At 41.9% G+C, this 26,159-nt stretch overlaps 3 non-coding genes across 3 annotated transcripts; 1 reads left to right on the top strand and 2 right to left on the bottom strand.

Annotated features, from left to right (window-relative positions):
* Positions 1–8,077: 8,077 nt before the first annotated feature.
* On the bottom strand, positions 8,078–8,149 carry Trnag-ucc (transfer RNA glycine (anticodon UCC)). The gene has a single exon. It is a non-coding gene; the product is annotated as a tRNA-Gly (tRNA).
* A 7,454-nt stretch (positions 8,150–15,603) lies between these two features.
* Positions 15,604–15,676, top strand: Trnar-acg (transfer RNA arginine (anticodon ACG)). Its single transcript has one exon. It is a non-coding gene; the product is annotated as a tRNA-Arg (tRNA).
* A 1,040-nt stretch (positions 15,677–16,716) lies between these two features.
* Trnar-acg (transfer RNA arginine (anticodon ACG)) lies at positions 16,717–16,789 on the bottom strand. The gene has a single exon. It is a non-coding gene; the product is annotated as a tRNA-Arg (tRNA).
* Positions 16,790–26,159: the final 9,370 nt, after the last annotated feature.

Here is a 26,159-nt window from a genome sequence, read left to right as displayed (position 1 = left end):
ACACGCCGGTCCGAGTCGCGCACGCCCGCGCGCGATCGCAATTGCTTCGAAAACCCGAAGTCTTCGCGATAGATCCGCGACGGAACGTCGACGCGAAAATCCTTAGATGAAACGATCATATAAATAGCCGTACTTAAGACCGACCTGATAAGTCGAAGTGCCATGTCGGATAAGCGTTATCGAAATGTGCCGACAAAGAGGCCCACTTTGTCCGAGGCTGGATTTTTCTGTCGAATACCTGAACACGAACGTTTCGAGTGCGTAAGAGATTTGTTTTTTAAATCAAGTGTTCGCATAGGGCCGATGTTGATTAAGAGGGTGCAACAACTGATAAAATCTCGGAGTTAGAAAATGTTTGATAGCTCAAGGCAACCGATCAATACTACCATTTTTCATTGTTCGTCTGTTTGCTTTACGTCGCTGGAATCGTTTTCTCGTGGTTGTTAAGGCGATATGTTCGGGCGCATTGGGCGAAATAAGCAATCGCCAATTGAAAATTCGGTGATGAAACTTCTGTGAAACGATAATCTGACTAGAAACCCACATCCCACGGCAAAATTCGGCAAAAATCGAATAATGTGATAGATAAGCTTTTGATAGATTAGGCGAATTGTTTCGGCGAACGCGTTAGGCAAAATTAGCAATCGCCAATTGGAAATTCGGTGATAAGATCTGTGTGAATCGATTGGCTGACTAGAAAATTCTAATCGCGTCCCACGGCAAACCGGGCAAAATTATATAAACATCGAATAATGTAATGATAGTTAAGATGATATTGATTATACACACATTTTAAGTTATTTTAGATTTGGATACATCGATAATTGAATTGAATTGACCGGCAACCAGTCTAACCCCGATATATTGATGACGTAGTACACATCCTCTTAAAAATAATAATCAAAATTTATCAAAAATAGAATATTAGAGTTAGGAAATATATTGAGCGCAATGATTATGTTTTAGACTTGGGCTTTATAAGAAAATAAATTATTATTATTATTATTATTATTATTAGTATTATTGAGTTACAAAATTAATGCCAAAATTTACAATTGTAATTGTTATTTTGTAACACCAATATTGCACATCGACTAACACAGATCCGCTCACATAATGTAAAAATTCACAATTGTGATCGTTAGATTGAACCGCCAATATTGATGACATTTTAACCGGGAAAGTGCTCAAAAATGCACCTAAATATATCTTAATTTTCAAAATAGTCTGGGGGAGCATCCCCAAACCTCCATGTGTAAGTAGTGACCCAATCAGGTAGTGCGTACCCCCTTTTCCATAAAGCTAGATCCACCCCTGACTCTGGAAATAGCGTCAACTTGAACAATTATATGTATGTTCAAAGTGGCTACGTATTATTCGACGTATGAGTAGAGTGCGGAAATGAAATCGAGCGCTTCGATGAACGGGCAAACAAACCGGACAGAAAAGTCTCGAAACTACCGGGCAAAAAGTAATAAAAATGCGCGGAGCCACCCGCGTGATGTTGACACTGCCTAAAAACCCGTAAACGCGCCGAACTGTGAGCGATTCCGATTAGTTCAGCGCCGCGGTGTCTCAACGATTGAATATCAAAATCACCACGATTGACGAAGGCGACAAACGCGCGATTGTTTACTTTGACAATTATTATTGCTAGGCAGTTGAGGAATGACGGGAACTGTGCAAATACTGGAATCGTCCCTGATTATCAGCCGAATGTCTGCGGACCTCATACGCGCGAGCGTGCTAGTGTACCTGATAAGAATTTTACCGCGCCGAACAGCTATGTACGATAAGTATAGATAAGTACTATAGAAGCCGTTATCCTCGGTTCTTGCTCTTGCTCTCCCGAGCTCTTTGATGAAGCTGAGTTTGACTTCGACTTCCCACTAGATATAAGAGACATAGCCGGTTTTGAACATACACTCGCGTTTATGGAAATCGTCACTTTGCCTCAGCAGCTATAGATAGCCTTTTAAGACCCGGTTTTTGCAGTCAAGTGCAAAATAGGGATCTTAGACAAGTTGACACATAATCCCCACTCGTAATTTGTTAGACTGGTTGCGAGACAAAGTCTGCGCTAAGTAAAGTAAAGGTATTTTTATATCTATATTACACGAATATAATTAGAACTGAGAAAGCTACTAGGAGTATGATAATAATAATAATAATAATAATAATAATAATAATAATAATAATAAAAATAATAATAATAATAATAATAATAATAATAATAATAATAATAATAATAATAATGATTATAATAATTATAATAATTATAACTATAATATTAATAATAATTATAATAATAATGATAATGATAATGATAATGATAATAATAATAATGATAATAATAATAATAATAATAATAATAATAATAATATTTTATGTCTTATATAGCGCATAACTAAAATAATAATCCATGCGCTGTACAAAGGGTTAATACATGTACATAAAATCAAGAACTTAAAAAGCATATGATAAAACAGCAGGAACAAAGACACAGTAAAATAGCTTAAAACATATAAGTCCTTTTAAAAAGGTACGTTTTTAAATTTGACTTAAAACATTGCACTGATGGACTAAGCCTTACAGAGACAGGCAGGGCATTCCAAAGAGCTGGAGCAGCAAAACTAAAAGCTCTCTTAAAAAGTATACTTTTCTCGACAAACAGATCAACCGCGAATTCCTCCCAGGCCGTAAGTTTCGCTCGTTGCGAAAACTAAAGAGATAAATAGAGTGATGAATGATGATCTCTTACCCTTGAGCCGATGACTTCAACGTCACCGTCTCTTGCTGTTAGTTAATCTAGTTGATTAAAGAGAACCGCGCGTTCGTACATTTCGAACGGTGCTACAAGGGCAACGACGACGAAAAAAAAACCGAATCGAATTGATGTTGGTATTCCCACAACGCGCCAGCAAAAACCATTTAATAACATTAAGTGATGATACGAACTTTCCTTTTCGTTTTAGACTTTGTTCGTCTGGGGTTTCTTCTATTTATAATGAAGTTATTTATATTTTATAAAGCTGATTCCATTAGGAATAGCGGAGACGCAACAACAGCAACTAAGACTTCGTAAAGAAAAGTTCTCTTTCAGTCACGTTTCTGATTGTGCCTATCTCACGCGGCTACATTGACTGAAGTCTTCTGGCAAGATTACGACATAACACCGCGTGGACTATAAGCTCTTCCTCGGCCTTAGTACCAATCTGATTAATTAAAACCTATCTTGGTGTATCATTGCGTTCTTGACATATATTCGGGTCTGTGATTGCAATACAAACCATAAAAGATGAAGTAAATCTGACATTCGATCTCCGTATGTTAATACAGCTAATGTTATTCATCCTGAACCGAGTTCAAGGAATCCATGCATAATTTGTAATCCTTAGAGCTATCAATACTATTTTCATAATTTTCTAGGCTTCCAATAATAGACTTCGATCACTTCGAACCAGTATGACGTATGATATATATTTCGTGAACTGGGTCCTGAATGGGGTACCGGCACCTCCGCTGTGGCAATCGAGGATTCCACTTATGGCAGACGAGGATCCGCCAGGATCGCTAGTTGTTACTCGGTTGCCGTGCTTCAATTTCTTCTACATCATAAATTAAATTCGAATCAAATTTTCCTGTCGGCATAACTATTTTTTAGTAAAACCATCCCATACACTCATTGGGGGGACGCCAATCTTATTTACATATTTGATGACTTGTTTGACAAAACTTCCGTTTGGGAACCTAAAAAACCAGTTCAAAGTTTATTGAAAATTAACTTATTTTCACTATCTGTAGCTGAGTGTATCTGCGCCATGTGGTGTGTGCCGGTACTGCATTTATCCATTTTGAGCTCAAAGATCTGCAACATCAGCAAATCGGTGAGGATGATGGCTTATTGCATTCTATCGTCGTTTTTAGATCTTTCTGTTCGTCTGTCGATTGTTTTTTTTTTCTTGATAACGTTTGACGCTCATCGGTTATGATATCGTAGGTGAACCCGGTGACAAGCCGCGCGTTCGTTAGTATTTCCCTATGCGCACGAGCGGTGTGTACGCGCGTGCTGAAAATGTTCGGTCGAGAACAGGGAAAAAACCGCTCATGCGAAAACAGACGATTTCATGATAATCGATAATGGCAGCCGCGAAATCCAACCCACGTCTCACCTGACAGACTTATTGACCCCAACGCACGAACACGGTATAGTGTAATCAACACTCAGTCGCAGTGGTCCCAGCCGTACTAACAAATTCCCCTTTGGGTCTACACTCTGTGCGTTCGGGTAGAGTTTCTTTTCCTCCGGGAAAACAACGGAACGATTGTAAAAACGTGCGACCATGAGCTTAAAATCAGTGATAATCTCATTATACTAATTTGACAACAACAATAATTCGATTCGACTTTTTTAGAACTTAACACATTCAATATTTGAACAGCAGCAACCGCAGACGACAGCAGCAGCAGCAGCAGCAACCGCAGACGACAGCAGCAGCAAGCAGCAATACAGTATTTTGTATTTCTGAATGCTAGCGATCACCGGAAATAAAGGCATTGAAAAAAGCGGCTCCGGGCGCATTTTCACACAACTCCTTTCAATCGATTTAAGACAAACTGAATCAATGAAAACTTCATGTTAAACGACCTGTTTTTTTTCTTGTGAAATCGGATCCTGGGATTACACCATCTTCAGATTGGTGTGGCAACAATAGTCTACTGGCTACTCTTAAACAAATGAATTGAATATTTGAGTAGCGTTCAGCTATTATTTGGAAAATCTATTTATCCACGGAACTTAAGCACTTCACAGCGTATTAGACGCACAATTCATGTGTTTCATTCTCACGGCGTCTTTTGTTGTTTTTGTTTTTGGTGCCGTAAAAACCGTTACAATAATGTTTATATACATCAATACCTGATATGCGTTATATCAAGGGTTCTATGTGAGTCGATGCGCACTACTTCATCTATACTGGCGTTTCAAAGAACAAATATGAATTTTGGCGTTCAACTATTATTTCATTTTGGATGGATTTTGGTAACTGTTTTTGAGAGGATGTGCACGAAGTTACCAATATATCAGTCTTAGACCGGTGGCCGGTCAATTCAATTCAATTATCAATGAATTCAAATCCAAATTAACTTTATTGTTATAACCAATTCAACTTTATCCTTACAATTCATATCATGGTATCTATTGTCGACAATAATTAACTTTCAACTTATTTTTCTAGCTTAATGCCGAGTGCTGTTTGGCTCCCGTTCGAGGAAATCAACCGTGGTTCAATTCCGGGAATTCGAACGCGATTAAATTCTAATTCGGATAAAACGACAATCTTCGTGGCGGTTTTTTTTTTGCTCCGCGGTGCGATGTATCGCGTGACCCCCAGTCGTCGTCGTCTTCGCACCAACTAAATTGATAACGATGATTTGATTCCGATTCGGGAAGCTTTGATTGCTAGCGGGGTTTTGCGCGATCGAATCAACGCGCGACCATTGACCACCGTTATTCAATAAAACAGCCCCAGAAAATGTTTCCATACTCTCAGTCGATTCCGAACCCTAAATCACGCCGCCCCCGCAGCGGCTCTCCGCAAATGTAACTGCTATAAGGGGGTCTCAACATGATTAACGTTTTGGAATGTCATACAGTCGAAACCTCTCTCTCTCTCTTCAGTCTATCCTCTTGGCCCTTACCTTCCCTCTCCTTTCCCCTACCACTCCCTCTACCCCTACCTCTTCCTCCCCTCTCCTATCTATCCATCCTCTCTCCCTCTCCTCCCCTCTCCCTCTCCCTCTCCACCCATCTCCATTTCCACCCCTCTTCCTCCCCCTCTCCCTCTCCATCCTCTCTACCTCTCCCTCTCCTCCCCTCTCCCTCTATCTCGACCTCTCCCTCCCCTCTCCCTAAAAACTCCACCTCAATCTCTCCCACTTTGTAGATAGAAACATGACTAGAACAGACATGTGAGCAACTTCTCCTCACTTTCATACCTTGTACTTTTATACTGTCGCTCTATTACATGTAGTTAGTTTTAAGCTATTTTACATCGGGCGTGGTTTAGAAACTCAGCTATGATTAATTTCACAGTAAACGAGTATCTTATAACATTGAATCACGATCTTTCATATAAATAGTGGTTATTTGTATCACGCCGGTGTCGCAATATTCATCAGCAATAATTAATTACTTCGTCGTTCCGAATATAGATAATATAATGATATATATAATATATACAATATAGATAATAAAGTGTAACACTCATCGTGTGCCGATACTGGTTACCTACGGCTAGTAGGGGGCGGTTTCTGGTCACGCTTTAAGCAGGCTGGGTTCGAATCTAGCATCTTCCGGTATTGGGGAAAAGAAATATTCAGTGACTCTAGGCAAGTTGGGGGAAAAGAAGCACCAAACCTGCCGATGATCATGTCCTTAGTGGAGGAGCTCAGCGGGTTGAGGGAGAAACACCTCGAGTGGAGCTCTGTGGATTGAGAGAGAAAAGACACCTCAAGCCTGAATAAATTGCTAGTTGACAGCAGGCTGTATGCGCCGAATATCCTATTCAAGCGTCAAAATTCATCCGAGTCATTTATTAAATTCATTTATCATTTCTCTTTCTTTGCCGACAATTTTATCTCGTAAAAAACGTACTAATTTATCTCCCGGCGTCGCGTGGCCTTGGCCTTTTCCCGTGTAGGAAAAATATCGTAGAAAAATACACTCGTAGCCACCGCACATTTTTTCACCGTACGGTGCTGCCACCTGTAAAAGCTTATTTTGCGTGGCGCCCAAAGCGTTAGTTATTTCCAGACGGATGCTTCGTACTGATAGAGCGAATCTGATGGTGAAAAACAACACATTTGATTGGCTAATCCATAGACTGAGCGTCAACATGTACTAAAATGGCGACCTGTCCGCCCAAGAAATCTCGGGCGTATGATTAACCAATGTAGGGTCTGCGGCATGGTTTTGTGTTGGCGTTCGCTTCGTCGGTGGGAGGTAATCAAACCTGGCAATCGAGGATGGCCAAAATTCTACGAAATTGGCTTAGATAATCGAATCTTGTGTGGCAGCCGAATTGGATGGATGAAAAACGAAAGTGGTTCGGACGCAACCGATTAAATATTCGAACACAACCTGTCGTTACTTAATTCGTCTTCGTCGTTGTCTGCGTAATGGCGGTGTTATGTAACCATAACTCATAGCAACAGCTTACGGGTCTATCGGGTTTATTTAGAAAAGAGATTGTATATTATCGTCGCCTTCATCGTATTTCTAGAACACTGCTCGCTGTTGATGGTATAAACTAGATTGATACGCGTGTAAACGATTGGCTTTTCTATACGCAATCGACTCGCGATCGAGTCACAATTCTTTCTAATGTCCGCCGACTAAACGTTTGTTTTAATGCTATTATCTTCGGTAAACAAATCAACTATAAACAACGAAGATTAATGAATTTCGTATTTAAAGAAGAAAATATCTACTTGAATTGATTTTGTATTAGAAAAACTGCATTTTTCTTGCCACTGTCTTGTACCACACCCAGAACTGTCGCGTGCGAATAATCGCTGTTCTCCCACCACAGCTGTGAGGGGAGGGGTTCACCAACAAATCATGTTTCCTACTCGCTGCCCTCCCAGCACAGTGAGGGGAGGGGTTCACCAACAAATCATGTTTCCTACTCGCTGCCCTTCCAGCACAGCTGTGAGGGGAGGGGTTCACCAGCAACCCGTGTATCTGTATCCGCAGCTGGGTTCACCGGCAACCTGATGTGTCTGTTCTACTCGCTAACCTTCCACCACCCTGTGGGGGGAGGGGGTTCACCAATAATCCCATACCCATGTTCTACTCGCTGCTCTCCCACCACAACTTTGGGAAGAGGGGGTTCGTCATGTATATGTTCTATTCATAACCACACCTATCAACAGCAACTTGCCAAGAACCTTGTGTCTAATTCTAGTTGCTCTTCTCCCATCAAGGGGTTCATTGACCAACCCACACATCTAATTACATTGACTTCTAAAACCCCACCCTCGGGCATGATTGAAAATTTGAGAACAGAAAACAGTGTGCGTTCGCCGGGAATCGAACCCGGATCCATTGCTTGGAAGGCAACGATGCTAACCTTTACACCACGAACGCGGCTTAACGTGCTCGCTCGTTAGATCTTTATATATATATTCCAAAACGAAAAACGCGTGTCAGCTGTGAAGGATGAGAGTTTTTTTCTGCTTCCATACGAGCTCCAACGACCGTAAATCGGGACGCTTACACTACGAATTGCCTATATATTTTGATAAGAAAAGTCGCGGCTTCTTGGCCACAGAAGAAGGCTACAGCAAAAAGGCCCGCAGAATGCCTGCATCGGGACGACGATCTTCAGACACAAGAATCGCTTCAGGTCATTCCAACATTTGAAGGAAAAGAAAAAACGAAATCCTTAACAATGGAAGTGTGCTCGATGAAAGATAAAAGGATCGCCGGGTCTTGTGCCGCGGAAACCGACTGAAAATGCTCCGCCTAAAGCGGTGTGGTGATGGCGGCGACGGTGTCCATGGAAGCGGTTCTAATCCGGGCCGGCCTGTATTTATTGAGACATGTCACTCAAACTTCGTTTACACGGAGCAAACATCGCGTTCTCGAGAACACAGTACATCGATTAGCCAGGCGCGCGTCGACGATTCACCGCCTTCCTATGCCTTCAGTAGCGTTGGGGGAGAGGGGTACCTTTGTGTAGACTTTGTCTTTAAATTTGTTTAACCGGTAATGTTTGGATGTTGGCGTTGTTGATTAGAAAAAGCGTTTACAACATAAGTCACAGAAAATTAGCCGAAGTACGACTCTGAATATGCCGGAAACGGAATTGTAGCCGGGCCTACGACAAGCGTGGTTGTTGCGCTCGAGCGACGGGGTGGGCTCTCGACTCTCTCTTTCACTCCGCGGCATCTCAGGCCTCCGTGCAAATATCCACAAAAGCGCATGGACTCTGTTTCTTAATACGGTGGCTGGACTGTGATTAGAAAAATAATACAGGAACTGGATTGAACGCAGCTGTCATCCCTTCACATAGAACACACCACACACCGCTAAGACCTATCACTTTACAACAATATGCTTACAATGACTGAATAGTTTATGAGCAAAACCCACAGTGTTGATGATTTCATTTTGCTTCCTCTGATGTTCGTCAAAATTTCGAAACCGTCAGAAAATAAATGGTTATTTCATCAACTGCGGTTTTGTTCGTTAACTCTGGATACTGAGGTTAATATCAGTCACTGTATAAAAGCTATATATATATATATATTTCTAAAAGGCTTGCAGCGCCTGATATAAGCTGTTTAGCGACCGCGGTTACTTTTGCGACAGATGCTCCCGTCGCTTCATTGCGTCGTGGCTTTCTATTCGCGATTATCAAACCGCGCTGAAATACTCATAAAGCCATCAATATTGCCGCTTGAGAAGACGGCGAAAGCCGCGTGTACAGTCATCCGAGTTCATTAAACGCTAAATCTTACTGAGTATTAACGCAACAAAACCCGCTACTGTCGTCCTAAGCCATTTCGATCATTTTCGAATGGGATTTTTCGTCCGCCCGGGATTAGCGCGTCGCGCGTGTTTCGATTCTATCGACCTATACCAATTTCCCGCGCCCCGTATATTCTCCGATAAGATTAAACCGACGAGCGAATGCGGTTTTATTCGGACGAGGAAAAAAACAAAACGATATGAAAACGACTTAATTTTGTTGCCGACTAGTCCGATCTACCCTTCAAGATAATCATGATATTTATTCATTTTTCAACAACTGCTTTTAGGCTAAAAATTCAAAGTGTCTTGAGCACCGGTACCGGTATCTCGTTCAATCCCATTAAGAATGCCGGTAAAACAAAATGGCGGCTTTTCCAATGCATTTTTAAAAAAATAGGGTTTAGTGTCTAGAGGGTGGAAAGAGGATCCAGAGGGTGAGGGTTTAGTGTCTAGAGGGGGAGAAAAAGGGCCCAAAGGGGGAATTTAGTGTCTAGAGGGTGAGAAAGGGCCCAGAGGGTGAGAAAGGGCCCAGAGGGTGAGGGTTTAGGGTCTAGAGGGTGAGAAAGGGTCCAGAGGGTGAGGGTTTTAGTGTCTAGAGGGTGAGAAAGGGTCCCGAAGGTAAGAGTTAAGGTTAGAGTTAGGGTGAGGTTATGCATTATACTGTGGCAAGGCTGTAATTAGTTAAAACGTCGGAGTTCCGTCAGTTAGCCTATGGAGTTGCACTGTTTCGCGCGCTTGTGTGTTCAAGTCCCGATTCTTGTGGTTTGTTACTTAGAATTTTCTAAGTTCAGCGCTGCAGGTACCGTAGAAATCACGATCGCAGTACCGGTACGGGCACTGTAGGCACAGCGTAAAAAAAAGAATCATAGAAACGTAATTGACGGTAGAAGATCAGTGCTATGAAGGCTGTACAAGACGTTCAGGGCCCAATTCCACAGTTCCGAGTTATGATTTGACTCTTGTGAGTAAACTCATCGAAAATGAACTAACTTTAACTCGGAGTTAACCCACAACTGTGGAACTGGGTCCAGGATCCAGTTCCACAGTTGTGAGTTAGAGTTAACTCTGAGTTGAAATTAGTTCATTTTCAATGAGTTAACTGAGGGTCAAATTTTAACTCCGAACTGTGGAACTGGACCCTGGCTTTCTAGTCCGAGCAACACGATCGAGGGAAACACGGAATTATGTCGTGTGCTAGAAACGAGAAACATGTGGTTTCGAGCTTCGGGAGATCTCTAACAAGTTTATTTCCGTGTTTATGTGTTTCCGTGCGTCGTGCGCGCCGGGCTTTAGGAAAAAAAGTTTTACGTGTAATAATAATCAATAGAATGATAAGAATAGCTCACGGTGATATTGGATATACAATGAATAACGAACTATCGGTTTTAACGAACACATTACTTTCTGGTCCCGGAAGTTCGCTGTAACGAGGTTACGCTGTCGTAATCAATATAGATTCGTCCAAATCAAAGTGTGGGGGGGGGGGGGTACCCAGCATCGCCATAACACCCAGCGGTGAGTTGAGCATGAAAATCTACTTCGACAATATCTGTTACGTCTGTCGGCGTTTTCTCGATTTACCGATATCTATCGATATTGTTATGGTGGATATGTCCAAAGATTCGCTCTCGAACCGATCTCCGGGGTTCGGTTCTACAGTCCAGCCAGCTAATGGTCTTGAATCCTAAAATACTCCACGTCCATGATTTGTCAGAGATTGACTCTGGCACCAAATCGGCGATTAGTTTTTTCTTGTTTGGGTATGGAATATAAATTACCTAAGACTTGTCATAAGTTGTTAGATTGGTTATTAAACTCAAATGAGCTTAGACTGGTCTTAAGTTGTTGGATTGGTTATTAAACTCAAATGAGCTTAGACTGGTCTTAAGTTGTTAGATTGGCTACAGAACCGAAATGAATGAGTCTGGTTTAAGTTTTTGGTCATCCAAAAGCTCAAGACTGACCTAAAGCTGGCGGTTTTAGAAGTTAAATGAGCTTAGACTGGTCTTAAGTTGTTGATTTAGTTATGAAACGAAAAAGGGCTCAACGTCGTTATTCTGTTGGAATTCTGTCTATGAATTCGACAAAATGATTCATTCATGTACAAATCCGGCTGATACCAACTTACCACTCAAGCAATTTATTTCATCTCGATTCTGGTATTTATGTCCATTGGCTATGGATTAAACATTAACCACCAAGTTAAGACTATAAAGTTGGCCAATAGTTTCTGAATTGAAGTTCAGATGATGTGATTTTTAGCCAATCAGAAATCCCGTTTTATTTTAGCCCGGGTTTTCCCATTTATAGTTCTTCCTTGAAATTTACCTCAACGATTATACAACGAGCAATCTGATTGGTGCCGCCAATTTTCGTTCGGAAAGCTGCGCATGTACCTGCGCACCCGGTCTACTGATGCAGGGGTTCGTGCCGTGGCTGAGTGTAGGTTCGAGTCCCTGCAGAGGGAGGATGCGCGCCGAGCGACCATCACTGAGATCCACGTTTCCTACTGGGAACCGTCAGTTCGGGTGCGAGTGATGATCCACGCCACGTATACGCGGTGAGAATCCAAATCACGCTGCGGTGTAGGTTCATCGTCTTGGCAGATTCTAGCAAAGAATCATTTTCGAAAAAATACAATTCGCTCGAGAGCTTGAATTCATATCGAGATATTAAAACATTTGTTGATCGCCGACCGGTGTAAATAAACGGTTACAAACCGGCAGTAACTCGCGTGGATATCGGCAATATTATGTTATTTCTATAACGGCGGTAGCTATGCGAAAAATATTCAATTCAATTTCAAAAGTAATAATGAATCATTTCGCGTCATGGTTTTAATCATCCCAGGCGCACGCGTCGCGTGTTTCTTTCTGTAAATATCGGTAAATTCGTTACAAGGTAAACATTTCATAATTGAGCTGGTAAATATTAGTCGTTTGCCTCCGTCGCGTCTGGCGTTCGGTTTGTCGTGGAGAGGTGGTGCGCGCCGTACCTGCAATCACGAGTCTTTCAAAACGTATAGGGTACCCGCACCGCTACTGTGGCAATCGAGGATTCCGCGTACTATGGCAGGCGAGGATCCGCCAGGTTCGCTAGTGGTTACTCGGTTTCTGCACTTCAATTTAGTCTAAATTTCAATTAAATTCGTATCCTTATTAGTAAAATCAATTTTCCGTAAAACAATACCATACACTCACCGGAGACGTCGATCTCATATCTATATGATGACTTGTTTGACAACGTTTCCATTTGGGAGTCAAAGATGCCAGTTCAAAGTTCTTTGAAAATGACCTAGTTTGCAATAGGTTTCATGAACGTATTGTTACGCCATCTGGTGAGTGCGGTACCCCATTGCGTGAGCGAAATTTTGTGAATTGTATATGTTAACGAGGAATAAAGACACCGACTATCACGCCAGATGGCGTGACGAACACTCAGTCTTACATTGAAACCAGAGATATATTCTTTTTACGTTTAAATTCGGCTTAGATGTATGTAGATTCCTTCCAATAATAGTATATATTGTAAATTTTCATCACTCACTAGTTTTGTTAAGATATTTGTACCTGAAATAGTTTTCCTCCGCGTACCATGGAAATGGTTTGAGTGTAAATAAATTCGTATTGGTATACTAACTTTATCAAAATCAGTTCAATTTCAATCAAGGGGGGATAGAGGCGGTGAAGGAGAGAAAGAGGGAGAGTTGGGGAGGTAGATAGAGGGATATTTATAGGGTGAGCAGAATAATAAAGATGATGGAGAATGATGGAGGTGAGGTAGGGAGGCAGTTGGTGACGGGTGAACGGAGGGTGAACAGGGAGGAAAGGTGGGAACTGGCGGCAGATAAAGACCGAGAGAGATAACGGCAATCTGTTGTATAAATATACGGGTCATATTGTAACTAACTATATATTGTAATATTAATACCGACCGACTGACTGAGAGAGAGAAAGAGAGAGGGAGGGGGAATATTATTAATCATGTTTGTTCGGTTATTACTATCTCTACAGTTATCAGACGACATATGCGTATTCTCCGCTCGCGACGATTCTTTTCATCCACGGCGGCGACCGCTAGTGGCGCTAAAATGCGCGGTATGCGCGTAAACCCTCCTACACGACTGGAAAACGCATCCAGCTGTCCTGAAATTGGGTTCTGTGACTGTGAAATCAAACACACACAACTATGTAACTGGATTCAGAGTCAAATAAAACCCACACAACACTGTGGAACTGGATTCAGAGTCAAACTAAACCCAAACAACTATGGAACTGGATTCAGTCAAATTAAACCCACACAACTGTGTAACTGAGTGCAGAGTCAAACTAAACCCGAACAACTTTGGAACTGGATTTAAACCCGTGGAACTGGATCCAGAGTCAAATTAAACCCTCACAACTGTGGAACTGGGTTCAGAGTCAAATTCCAAACAACTTTGGAACTGGGTTCACAGTCAAATTAAACCAACGTAACCGAGGAACTGGATCCAGAGTCAAATCAAACCCACACAACTGTGGAACAGAGTCCAGAGATCTCTATCTGATGATTAGCACGACGCTAGGCAAACGCGACCGATGCGTGTTGACAATGCGGTAGCGCGTCAGCCACACGACCGCTATCAGCCCTCACTCCTCCAGCTCGGCGAACCACTGACGAACGGCTCTCGCGCGCTCACACAACACGTTAAGTAAACTAAACTTTGTTGAAACAAATCATTCACGGATTTACAATAAACAAACGGATCGTACCCGACGCGCCATAGCGTAAGTAGTTGATTATTTCGAATTATTATTAATCATCCTGATCATTAATTAATTCATTAATTAATTAATTAACGATAGATCCTTATGATATCAAGCAGAAAAGATGGCTTATCTATAAATAGCATAAGATATAGTATATAAATGTCTTGTTAACGCTGTTCCGGAATACCTCAAGTCACTTCTCAATGTTTTACGTGCCTACAAGGTCCCTTCGCTCGAGTCAATTAAAACCAACATCAAACCGCAATTATGGTGAAAGGGCCTTTAAGATCGCTGGTCCAAGTCTTTGGAATGCAATACCTGATCAAGTTAAATTTAGTGTTACACTCAAATCTACTTTTAACAAAATCTTAAAACGTGTCTTTTTTATCTTGAAATAGGGATTGGCCCTGTTATTCATTTGATTGGTAGATTTCGTTTGATATTCTGTTTTGGTGTCCCTTACAAACCCACCACACTGCCGGGAGCGAAACAGGGGATTTGATTCGGAAATCGGAAATCGAAGTACAAAATGTGGCCGATTTGTCGTTGGTCGAGGTTACATAATTTTTTTCAAAATCGAAGTACATAATTGGAAATTTCGGTTCCGGTTCATTCAAACAATCATCCAAGCAGCAACGCACCTATTTTCCATGATCTTATTATTGACTGTGCCTTTTTTAACTGTTCCGATATTTATGTATATTATTGTCATAATTACATCGTAAACATTGTAAAGTGCAGCTAGCATTCTATAGTATACTGCGCTTAAAAAAGAAAATAGATTATCATTATTATTATGATCAGTCACGACCTATGACTTCATCATATTATTTTTTGAAAAATGGTCAGGGGCGGTCTAGGATCTAATTCAGGGAGGGGGAACCTCCCAAATAGGGCACATAATACTATTAATAGGAAAACCTCATTTACCTCATTTTCGGTACGCAGAGAAAAAAAACATTATGAATTCAAACTTTGGATTCATTGTTTGATGTTCTATGTTTAACATTTTTCATAATATAACATCAAAATTCTGGGGCAAATTGACGTTTTTAGAGTGGCGCGTACCCCCTACCGCCCTCCGCTTGGATGTTTCTACAGTCATCGCGACTCGTGCATAGAAAAAGTTTCCGAAAATACAAATTCGCCATTTTCGCTGCTAAAAACGATCCGAATATCTATCATTATCGGGATTCATTTTTATTTAGTGTCCCTTACAAACCCACCACAACGATGATTTTGAAATCAAGTTCCTTGTTCATCTTTTGAATGTTTAACCATGCAATTGGGCTTCACGTTCGACGGCGTTACGTAACCGGTCCTGTGGCCCAATGGATAAGGCATCTGACTACGAATCAGGGGATTCCAGGTTCGAGTCCTGGCAGGATCGCGAATGTTTTTTGCAAAACTTAACTTTTCAAAGAGAAAGCTGCAGCGATAGTTGCGGCTGGAATTTATTTTGACATATTTACAAATACTTACACACATGACATCACTTATCTAAAATCCAAGCTTCCCGTCTGGGAATGCACCCGGCAGAAGACAATTCATTGAACTGATTAAAAAGCTGTCATGCGGAAAAAAATTCTGTTTGAAATGTACTTCTCGGCAAATTTTAATTTGATATTCAACACGCTTTGGTTTATTTGGTGAATAATCCTTAAATTTCAGACAAACGACTGCGCCGTCTGCAAATACCGGTACTAATGCAAACGCGCCTTATAGCCTTATCGTCAAATTCATATCTTATTATAGAATATATATCTTCGTACGTTCGTTCAATACGATACGTCGAATGAATAGATTTATAATATAAAGATAACTTTTCAGACTTCATCTTCCGATAAACGGAATAGTGTTTTCACCAAACTTAACATGTGGTCCTGATTTGGTCCGTTTAGTCAATTTGGCCCGTTCCAGGTACGGAAGGGTCTACCGGTAGTGTGCGTGTGCGTGTGCGTGTGCGTGTGCGTGTGTGTGTGAACGCGCTCAGGCCTATAGCCTGAACCCACGGGAGCATATGTGGTTTGTAATTGAAATGCGATGAAGATGAAAAGTAAACAAACGGATTTGCGATAGTCTCTATCTTCTGTCAAATATTGCACTCTGCGCGACAGACAATATTACTCAATAAATCCTGAATCCATATATGCACCACCAGCTATATCGGAGAAACATGTGCATTGATGGGCTTTGGGTATGTCCACTGATTAAGGATTTCTTTGATACGCGTTGTTAGTTTAATTTCTAAGATTACTTGATGATTTTATCTTTCGACTGTGAAAATGGTCCTGTAAAATCATAAACTGCTAAATGATAATGAAATAAGCCATTATCTGAAAACGGGGCGTCGTTTTTACAAAATCCCACATTCCTGTGCGTGCATTCACATACAAAAAAAAATTATTTTGCCTTTCACAAATTTGTAAACGATCCTGCCAGGACTCGAACCTGGAATCCCCTGATTCGTAGTCAGATGCCTTATCCATTGGGCCACAGGACCGACTGATTTCGATTTCGTTACAATGCGACAAAAGCGCTGACTAAGAAAAAACCTATCAACCGTTCAAAATCCTATTTACGACGTTGAAGAAACATTTTGTAGTTTGCTGCTAGTGTTACATTAAACATTAAGGACACGAAAGTCTATTGAATAAAGAGACTCGCTGATGAATGTAAATCGTCCATAAGAGACTCGAATTCAAACCGCGCCGATTCTATTGAACGTCGGTCGTTAATAACGGTGTTTATTGCGACGTCACATGTTCGACTTGAGTAATGCTCAGTCGACAACTACGTATCTAAATGATTCAACTGGTGACGCGTTAGGGTTGGGTTTGCTTACGTGGGTTTTTAAAATCTTTAAAATATAGAACGGTCCTCTCAATCATATTGCGATTAAGACTATTATTTGCTTGATTGTTTTGATCGATGTTATTCTTTGTGTCTGCTCGTTTCACTCGTTTCGAACAGTGCCATCTAGCGGAAGGGTCCTTCAAGCCAAGATCACGCCGCCTGCAGGGAACGAAACGGGATAATGTTATGCTACGCTCAGTTTGGATCGACGCATGTATTTTTCATTCGGTTCTGTTTCTAGCCCACGCTACGTACGTTCTAAAAGACTATAAAACATGAAAACTTATCATCGATATCCCGGGTCACGTGTCACCTGCAATCTCGATCATAAATAATTGAGTATTTTTCTATGCGTCTCGTGGCCGTTCGGAAGCGCTGTTAATATTGATACCGCTGCTACGCCGGAAGTTGGTAACGGCGATCGAAATAGCCTGGCGCGGAGCCACGTATTGAAGAACCGCTAATGTAGGTCGAGTCAAGGTTAAGATGTAAGACAAAATTTGATATACGAACTTCGTGGTTCGTGGTTCTATAGCCCGCCACTTAAAACCAGCCTCTGCTTATTTTGGTTATATAACAATCTTACAACTAAAGACCAGTCTAAGCTCATTTTCGGGTTCGATAACCAATCTAAAAACTTTACAGTTTATGCTCATTTTGGTTCTGTAGACAATCTAATAACTTAAGACCAGCCGAAATCCATCTTAGTTCTTGCGACGGTAACAAACTGTGGGTCCAGGATCCAGTCGCTATTTGCGGCCGGATTCAAAACGTCAATGTACGCGGTTAGCAAAGGTGCGTTTAATGTTTACCGGTTTCGAATGCGATGTCGTAACAGCTGGAAATGAATATTGCCACCATGGAATGCCGAACAATGATGAACATAAACCGTTCAATAATTAGCCTTAATACACCGTTAAATGTCACCGGAAAAAATATGGTTTGAAAAAGAATGTCACCCATATGCCTGCATACACGATATGATGGGTAAATATCCTCCTTTTATGTCATTCGGAGATTATAATTTAGAATAAAATACCAACTAAATCGCCAAGCCAAACCAGAGGTCTAAAGATTGAGGAAATCCAGTACGTTTTTATACCATTTCCTGGTACTTAACTTTATTTTCAAAAATGCTTATCACGTGACCATCTGAGCCAGGGCAGTCGCTAGTAATCGTAACCGACATAAGCAGGGAAACTTGGGGGGATTTCGTATCCCGATAATCGGATTCAGTTGCTTGGAATCGGAGCGCATTCGACATAAGCTGGGCTACGATCGGTTGCGTCGCGTCGCTCGTCGACATTAGCCAGCATTTAGGAAAATCAAAGAGTATAAACTGTATCTTCTGTGCTGCCATTAGTTATTGGCGGAGGAAAAAGTATCACGTTCCCTGTGCTCCGGAACCGTCCCCGTGAGGCGCCTTGGATCTGTCCCCGGGTTATTCCACGAATTCGATGAGAAAATATTCCTTCTCGTCAGAAAGCGATGCGCGATTTATCAGTATCACGGCACCCGATATACGTATAAACCAGCAGCGTATATCAAAAACGAAGATCTACGCGTTTAAAAACAATTCAAACGTTCGTAATCTACAGTAAACAACGCCGTTCATAATTCATAAAAATATCGGCCGCACAGAAATATCATTTTCACCGACGCGTTAACCATAAAAATAACAAAAAAACCGCGATAACCGCGTTCACTATCTATACACGTGTGTGCGGTTCACGCGCGGGCGGCGTACAAGCCGTTATTACACTGTGGGTTCATCGGGAAAATACGCCCCGATCTCAGGCGGGGATGGTCTACTGACCTAAACGTCTCATAACATTAATAATAATCGATAATAATCTCATTTACAGCGCGGGATCTTAAACAGAGTCAGTTCAAATGCGCTCAAATTGGTATTATTATTACCCCCAGCTTTTATTTATTATTATTCATCATTATTTATTATTATTATTATTTATTTTACGAATTACATTACATTATGAACTTACAGATGATAATATGTTAATGTTATCAGTCATCATGTATCGGTCGTCTCTCCCTGGAGAGAAGTAACATCCGAGCAGCGTCTAGGCGCTCAGGAGTCATCTATCAGGCCAGGAACCCATTCTGACGATATGCCAGAATTTTGGTAGAATTCTATGTTCTGGAAGACGAAGGACCAAGATGGTTGAATGCGAAAGTCGGGGTCGCTGAAAGGGCCAAGTACAATATGCTAGGTCTGCTAAAATATAAGAAGATGCGTAAGCATGCCAGGTATTTTATAATTTGGGAGACGAAAATGGTTGAATTTTCGCAAGGTAGAAAAATGCATAGAATGACATTGAACTGGAATTAGCTATAGAAGAATGTCTCATAGGGTGGCTTTGATTATTGCTTTTTTTCTTATAATCCGTGGAACCGCCACCCAGAGAGGGAGAGGGAGAGGGAGAGGGAGAGGGAGAGGGAGAGGGAGAGGGAGAGGGAGAGGGAGAGGGAGAGGGAGAGGGAGAGGGAGAGGGAGAGGGAGAGGGAGAGGGAGAGGGAGAGGGAGAGGGAGAGGGAGAGGGAGAGGGAGAGGGAGAGGGAGAGGGAGAGGGAGAGGGAGAGGGAGAGGGAGAGGGAGAGGGAGAGGGAGAGGGAGAGGGAGAGGGAGAGGGAGAGGGAGAGGGAGAGGGAGAGGGAGAGGGAGAGGGAGAGGGAGAGGGAGAGGGAGAGGGAGAGGGAGAGGGAGAGGGAGAGGGAGAGGGAGAGGGAGAGGGAGAGGGAGAGGGAGAGGGAGAGGGAGAGGGAGAGGGAGAGGGAGAGGGAGAGGGAGAGGGAGAGGGAGAGGGAGAGGGAGAGGGAGAGGGAGAGGGAGAGGGAGAGGGAGAGGGAGAGGGAGAGGGAGAGGGAGAGGGAGAGGGAGAGGGAGAGGGAGAGGGAGAGGGAGAGGGAGAGGGAGAGGGAGAGGGAGAGGGAGAGGGAGAGAGGGAGAGGGAGAGGGAGAGGGAGAGGGAGAGAGGAGAGGGAGAGGGAGAGGGAGAGGGAGAGGGACTGTGCGATTCGATTTTGAAATAATTAAGTCAGATATTTCAGCAGCTCGGAGCCATGCAGTTTTCGGTATGAGTAAAATTCGAGACAGCAATCTCCGACGCGAATAGCAGCGGCGTGATCGTCGGTATTTTGAAAGCAAACAGTTTTTCAGGCACTCGAAAGCGACTATCGGAATGCCTCGGTAGTTCATCATAAATACATGTACACTACTTTAGAACGCGATGAATTATGAAATAAAGTAAAGCTCCAGTAGTTTTTTCGTATCGATGCCAAAAAAACCGTTACGACCTAAATATTTAAACCAGTAACTCAATTTCGGTGACGTATTAATTGGATTTTTTTCTGAAGAGAATGCGGGTTTTATAGTGAGTTGATTGCATACACTTAATTTTTCCAATTTTCCAATTTCGTACACGCGGTGTACGACGTTGCTTTAGATACTCTGTCGGTTTTTATGCCGAACAAACTTGAGTTGTAAACGTAAGTATCGAAAAGGGGTCGTGTAAAATATTGATAACCTCAGAATCCACGTGGGCGAGAGGCCATCAGCCGATTGCCGTCACTATAGTTGAGAGAGGTTGGTATACTCGTTGAAAAAACGAAGCCCCAGCCACAATAAGGATGAGGGGGGGTATTTACGATTTGTGAAAAATTAAATTTGACGTTCACACAAACGCTCAGATTGCATTTGGAGACGGTATAATTTCCAAATATTATGGGGCCAGTTTTATTGATCGGTATTACCTTTAACCGGGGGGCTAACTAAATTGAAAATGAATTGAGTTAGCCTCCGGGGTAAAGGTGATACCGGTCTATAGAACCAGGCCCCGGGGCTCTTCAACGCAGCCCTTCCCCCTGGTACAGGATAGCGGGATACTGAGTAGTTAACTCAGGAACCCTGGTTGTATCCAAATTTGATCCAGGAGTCAAATGGTGAAAAACTGTTCCCTGTTACACGGGGCTGCCTAACAGTACATTCGAAAAAAGCCCTCATCGCAGACATCAGGCACAAAGACGCGGTGTTTAGAAAGTTTAGTTTTATCGTAACGCCGTCATTCCGCCTGACAGCGTTGACAAGGCGATCTAGCCGCAGTAGCTCAGACGTCACGTACCGCCATACGACAACGGACATACGACACTTCGACAAACGACGTCGAGAAATGAGAACGACGCGAGAGACTGTGTATTTGTTTACGCCGCTTCTCGAGTAGACTGTAGATGGACGGACGACGGTGGCCGTGGTCCAGCGGCGCTAATCCGCCGGGATTGAAAACAAATTACCAGCCTGAAGGTAAACGTATTTGTCCCCGCCTGAGCCGCGCGGCCATCTTACAGTAATCGAAACGTTAATAGTCGACTAATAAATGTCTTTCAGCGTTTAGGAGGTGAACTGTCGGCTGCTCTTCAACGACAACAACAGCTCTCCACGCCACTAGATTACTTATATACATATATAATCATCGTCATCGTCATCGTCATCGTCTTTATCATCGTCTCCGCGAACTCGGTTGTTGAATTATAACTACGCATCTCGTATGATTATTCGGTAAAATTATCCCGATGGGAGACGAGATTATGCACTCGACCGGTCGAACCCACTAGTCTTCTTCAGTTGTATTAATTAGATTTAAGTACGTACGTACAGTATTGCCACGCGACGTTTTGTTAGTTTGCTAGCTGTGCCGACATATTTATGGACGATGACAGAAGACACCGTTTTCTTATTTGCCATCCAATGAAAGATGCATGCGTCGGGGAAATTTATGAGGCCGGTTGCTGAAACGGATTGACCTTTAAATCGGTACAGCTCCAGCGAACTATGTAGTTCCTGGTGTTTTTAACGATAGATTTAGAGCCACATTTGAACTGTCGACTCGAGAATTATTCAATCCGTTTTTAGTTTAGATTTGATTCGGATTTTACCTCGATGAAGTTGAACTGATTTCAACTCAGAATTTAACTCGAACTCAGAATGTCGTGGAACTAGAAATAGTTCCACAATATTCTGAGTTCTCTAAAGTCCCAATTTAGTTATCACCTTATCCATTTTTATTCTTTTCGTCTTGAAAAAAGAGAGTCGTCGTCCCTCGTAATGTATACATTTGAATGTTGGATTATCTTGATTCGATTTGAATTTCCCTCACAAGCCCAACACACCTCTATTCGCAAGTATACGTGCTTCAGCCGACCTATGAGCGAATTGACCAGTGCAGGATGTATTTTAATGATGATAATGATGATAATATATTTTCTTATATAGCGCGGTTATAAAATATTAACCACTGCACTTTGCAATCTAAAACAACATTATAAAAGTACAAGTTAAATTAAATTAATCACCATGGATGTTTTTAGAAAGAAAAGCTTTCAATCTGGATTTGAAGGCTGAGATAGATAGAGACTCTCGACTGGTACAAATGGCGTTAAAAGAGATTTTTCATCTTCGACCAAAAGCTTATGCTACTTCATTCTTCCATCGTCCTCTTTGAGAGTGACTCAATACTTCGACTAGCCAAACGCACTCGACGCAGGGAAACACGGAAAATGAAACATAAAAAAGTTTCCGAGCGTTTCGCCGTCTGTCGTCTGCGTTTACAAGAATCGAGAAACGTGGTTTCGAAAAACAACATCTTCGAGATCAAACACGTTTGATTCCCTGTTTCTTGGTTTCCACGCGTCATCTGCGTTGCATAGGGCAACGAAAATATGTTTCCAGAATTATTAGTTTCGCGCGCGCGCTATGGCGTCGTCAAGTCAAGTTTCTCGCGCACCTACGACGCGTAAATATCGTCTGCAGGGAAAAAATCGCCAGCGAATACGTCACGGGATGGCGCCGTTTTTTTAATAGCCAATCAACGGAGCGGTAATCAGCACCGGCGATTATTTAAGAAAAAAAACAACTACACAATCCGCGCGTTCGATCCGTTCATAATGGCGGCTGTGAGCTGATTACCGGCAGGAGGTTTCTCTCACTCTCCCGCTCTCACTCTCTCTCGCTAAGAAGAGATTGACAATAATTCGTAAGATCGCGAGGGGTTTTTTGTAATTATCCAATTTTCGTCGCAGTATAGGCGCCATTATCCCGGGTAGAAAATATAGCGTTTCCTACACAACACCATTAGGTTTCCGCGTCGGCGTCTTCTGTCGTTAGAAAAAAGAAAAGAAACACGGTTCGTTTTATTTTCGTGACTTTGGTGTCCTAAATTGCTGCCCTGTAATAGAAATCATTACACGAATAACTGGGCTGGTAGTTTGTACGGTGGCAATTGCAGATACTATCAATATTCCTCTGGACTGCATCCTTCCGTGGAATTTTATTTTACGTGATTTTTAAAAAGCGGTCCTGTGACATCTAAAATAGTGTTTGATGTAAAAAGAAAATGTGTACAATACACTTCGCTTTATGCAAGAATTCTGTATATCGACGGAAGATGCACTTTTTCGGTTTCGAAATGAAATCCGATGTTTCGTTCTCGGCTGGTAGGTTTTATTCCATTCGAATAAGCACCCGGCCAAACAACGGGTAATAGTATGTATCAAAATGGCGCAGTCTTTTTCGAAATTTAGATACAATTTTCACGCTTTTTAATGGATATTGAAAATTATCGGTTCTCAAATGATTTATTCAGGTACCCGGGCACTTCGTATTCAAGATCTGTCCTTTGTTCAACAGAAAAGTGCCCTTTTTCACGATATAGCCCGCCCCTAAAAAAAGCTCGCAACGGGCCTGAGATCTTTATATAATCTATCAATAGAATGAATGATAATGTTAACCATCCCTATTTCAAGATCAGAAAGAAAAGGCGGGTCAATATATCCGAAATCCGGTGATGCGGTGATGCAGTCCCCTGCGCTAAGAGCGGCCATTCAAATAGGCACACGGTCAAACAACGGTAATAGTATTGTAATTACGAAAATTTGCGCAGTCTGTCGTGTGTGTATAACATGTAACAGTGTGAAACGTTATGAATATGAACAGATGGTCTCTCACAACGCGCAGACGAGATCATATCAACGACAATCCGATCGCTTTAATCGCTGTATACATTCTGGTCGTATGTTATCGGTATGAGCGTCGGTAAACATCAAAATAACTTTGTATAAACTAGATTGTATTCAAATCCCAGCATGGAGCGATTTGACTCTGGACCCAGTTTTACAGTTGTGTGGGTTTAATTCGGCTCTGAATCCAGTTCCACAGTTTTGTGTTTCATTTGATTCTGAATCCAGTTCGGCACTTGTATGGGTTTAATTTGACTATTAACCTTGTTCCACAGCTGTGGGTTTGATTTGACTCTGGATCCAGTTCCTGGGATTGCTCTTAATCCAGTTCAACGGTTCTACAGGTCAAATTTGATTCTGGATCCAGTTCAACAGTTGTGTGGGTTTAATTTGAATAAAAACTCAGTTTCACACTAGTTGTGTGGGTCTTATTTGATTCTTGATCCAGTTCCACAGTTGTGTGGGTTTAATTTGATTTTGAATCCAGTTCCACACTTTGTGTTGGTCTTATTTTCATTCCACGGTAATTTTGTGAATTCAATTCGACTGTGGATCCAGATCCACGGCGTCTTGTGGGACTAATTCGATTTAGACGAAATAATCAAAATTCGAATACACTCGTCTGGGTGTCAGTTTTTCGCCGTTCGACCTGTCAAATCAAATCACGCGATAAAAATAGAAGAAAACTAGAGCGCGTTAATTCAAGGGGTTCAAATCGAACCGTCGAATCGACTTAAGCAGACGAACTTTGACACTCGAGGGAAATTGAAAATGTCGAGCTGAAATTTCTCAGCGCAGCGCTTCCCGAAAACTCATGATTACGACTTGATTACCATCGATTTGTATACGTAAGCCTAATGAAAAAAAAAAAATATTCAGCGAATGTCAGAAATATCAACCGGTCGACGGTGTGAGAGGAGGAGGGCTCCGAATTGAGGGTTGCCGGGAAAGAGCGAAATCAAGAGATTTCTTCTGAAAAAAAATTCACTTTATTTCAATCGCTTATTAGAGTGATATTTTCAAACGACACAAAATGGGAGATCCCGAATTAAGGGTTACTTGGAAGGTCCTGCATATAGGGTTACCGGGAAGAAGATCCGGAATTTAGGGTTACCGCGGGAAGATCTTCTGCCGACCTAAATGAGGAACGCTCCTATTGAGACATTACTTGCCATCATTATTCGTTCAAAAGCCATCCTCCGTTGCAGCAAATCAATTCCATAATTTGCTCGATAGTTCGATGTTTTTAGACTCTGCGAACTATCGGTACTGCCCTTGTCTTACAATATTTGTCGCTGTTAGCCCGAGAAACATATCGAATTTTCTTTTGTATCGCTACGCGACGGCAAACAATGTCGCATTTTTTTCTATCGACGGATTAAGTAATTTGTATCGTCAGTTCTTATCGAACGTCCGTCCGTGTTCAGCGTCGCGGTAAAGGCTCTGGTTTCTTAGTCGTTTGTTGTATTATTAACCCTTAAATGTTTGAGGATCCATAGTTATATTCAGCGACCCTGGAGTTTTACGATTGGTTATAGAACCAAAGTGTATGTACCCAGACTGGTCTTAAGAAGTTAGATTAGATAAAGAACTGTTTTATAGATTGATATTAACTTTAACCCAGGGCTAACTGTAAATTGTAAATGAATTGAGTTCGCCCCGTTTAAAGCAAATACCAGTCTATAAAACTGGTCCCTGAAGATCAATGAACTAAGACTGGTCTTAAGTGTTATTAGATTGATATAACCAAAATTATATTGAACTGCTCTCAAGTCATTAGATTGGCCATAGAACCAAAAGAAGTCAAGTTGTTAGATTGGTAATCGAACCAATATGAGCTTAGTCTGGTCTTAAGTTGTTACATTGGCCATAGAACCAAAATGAGCCAAGACTGGTCTGAAGTCGTTAGATTGGTTATAGAACCAAAATGAGCTTAGACTGGTCTTCAGTTGTTATAATGGTTATAGAACCAAAATGAGCTTAGACTG

The sequence above is a fragment of the Tubulanus polymorphus genome, chromosome 10, assembly GCF_964204645.1.
Source record: "Tubulanus polymorphus chromosome 10, tnTubPoly1.2, whole genome shotgun sequence".
Classification (NCBI taxonomy): domain Eukaryota; kingdom Metazoa; phylum Nemertea; class Palaeonemertea; order Tubulaniformes; family Tubulanidae; genus Tubulanus; species Tubulanus polymorphus.
This window is presented reverse-complemented; position numbering and strand designations above follow the sequence as displayed.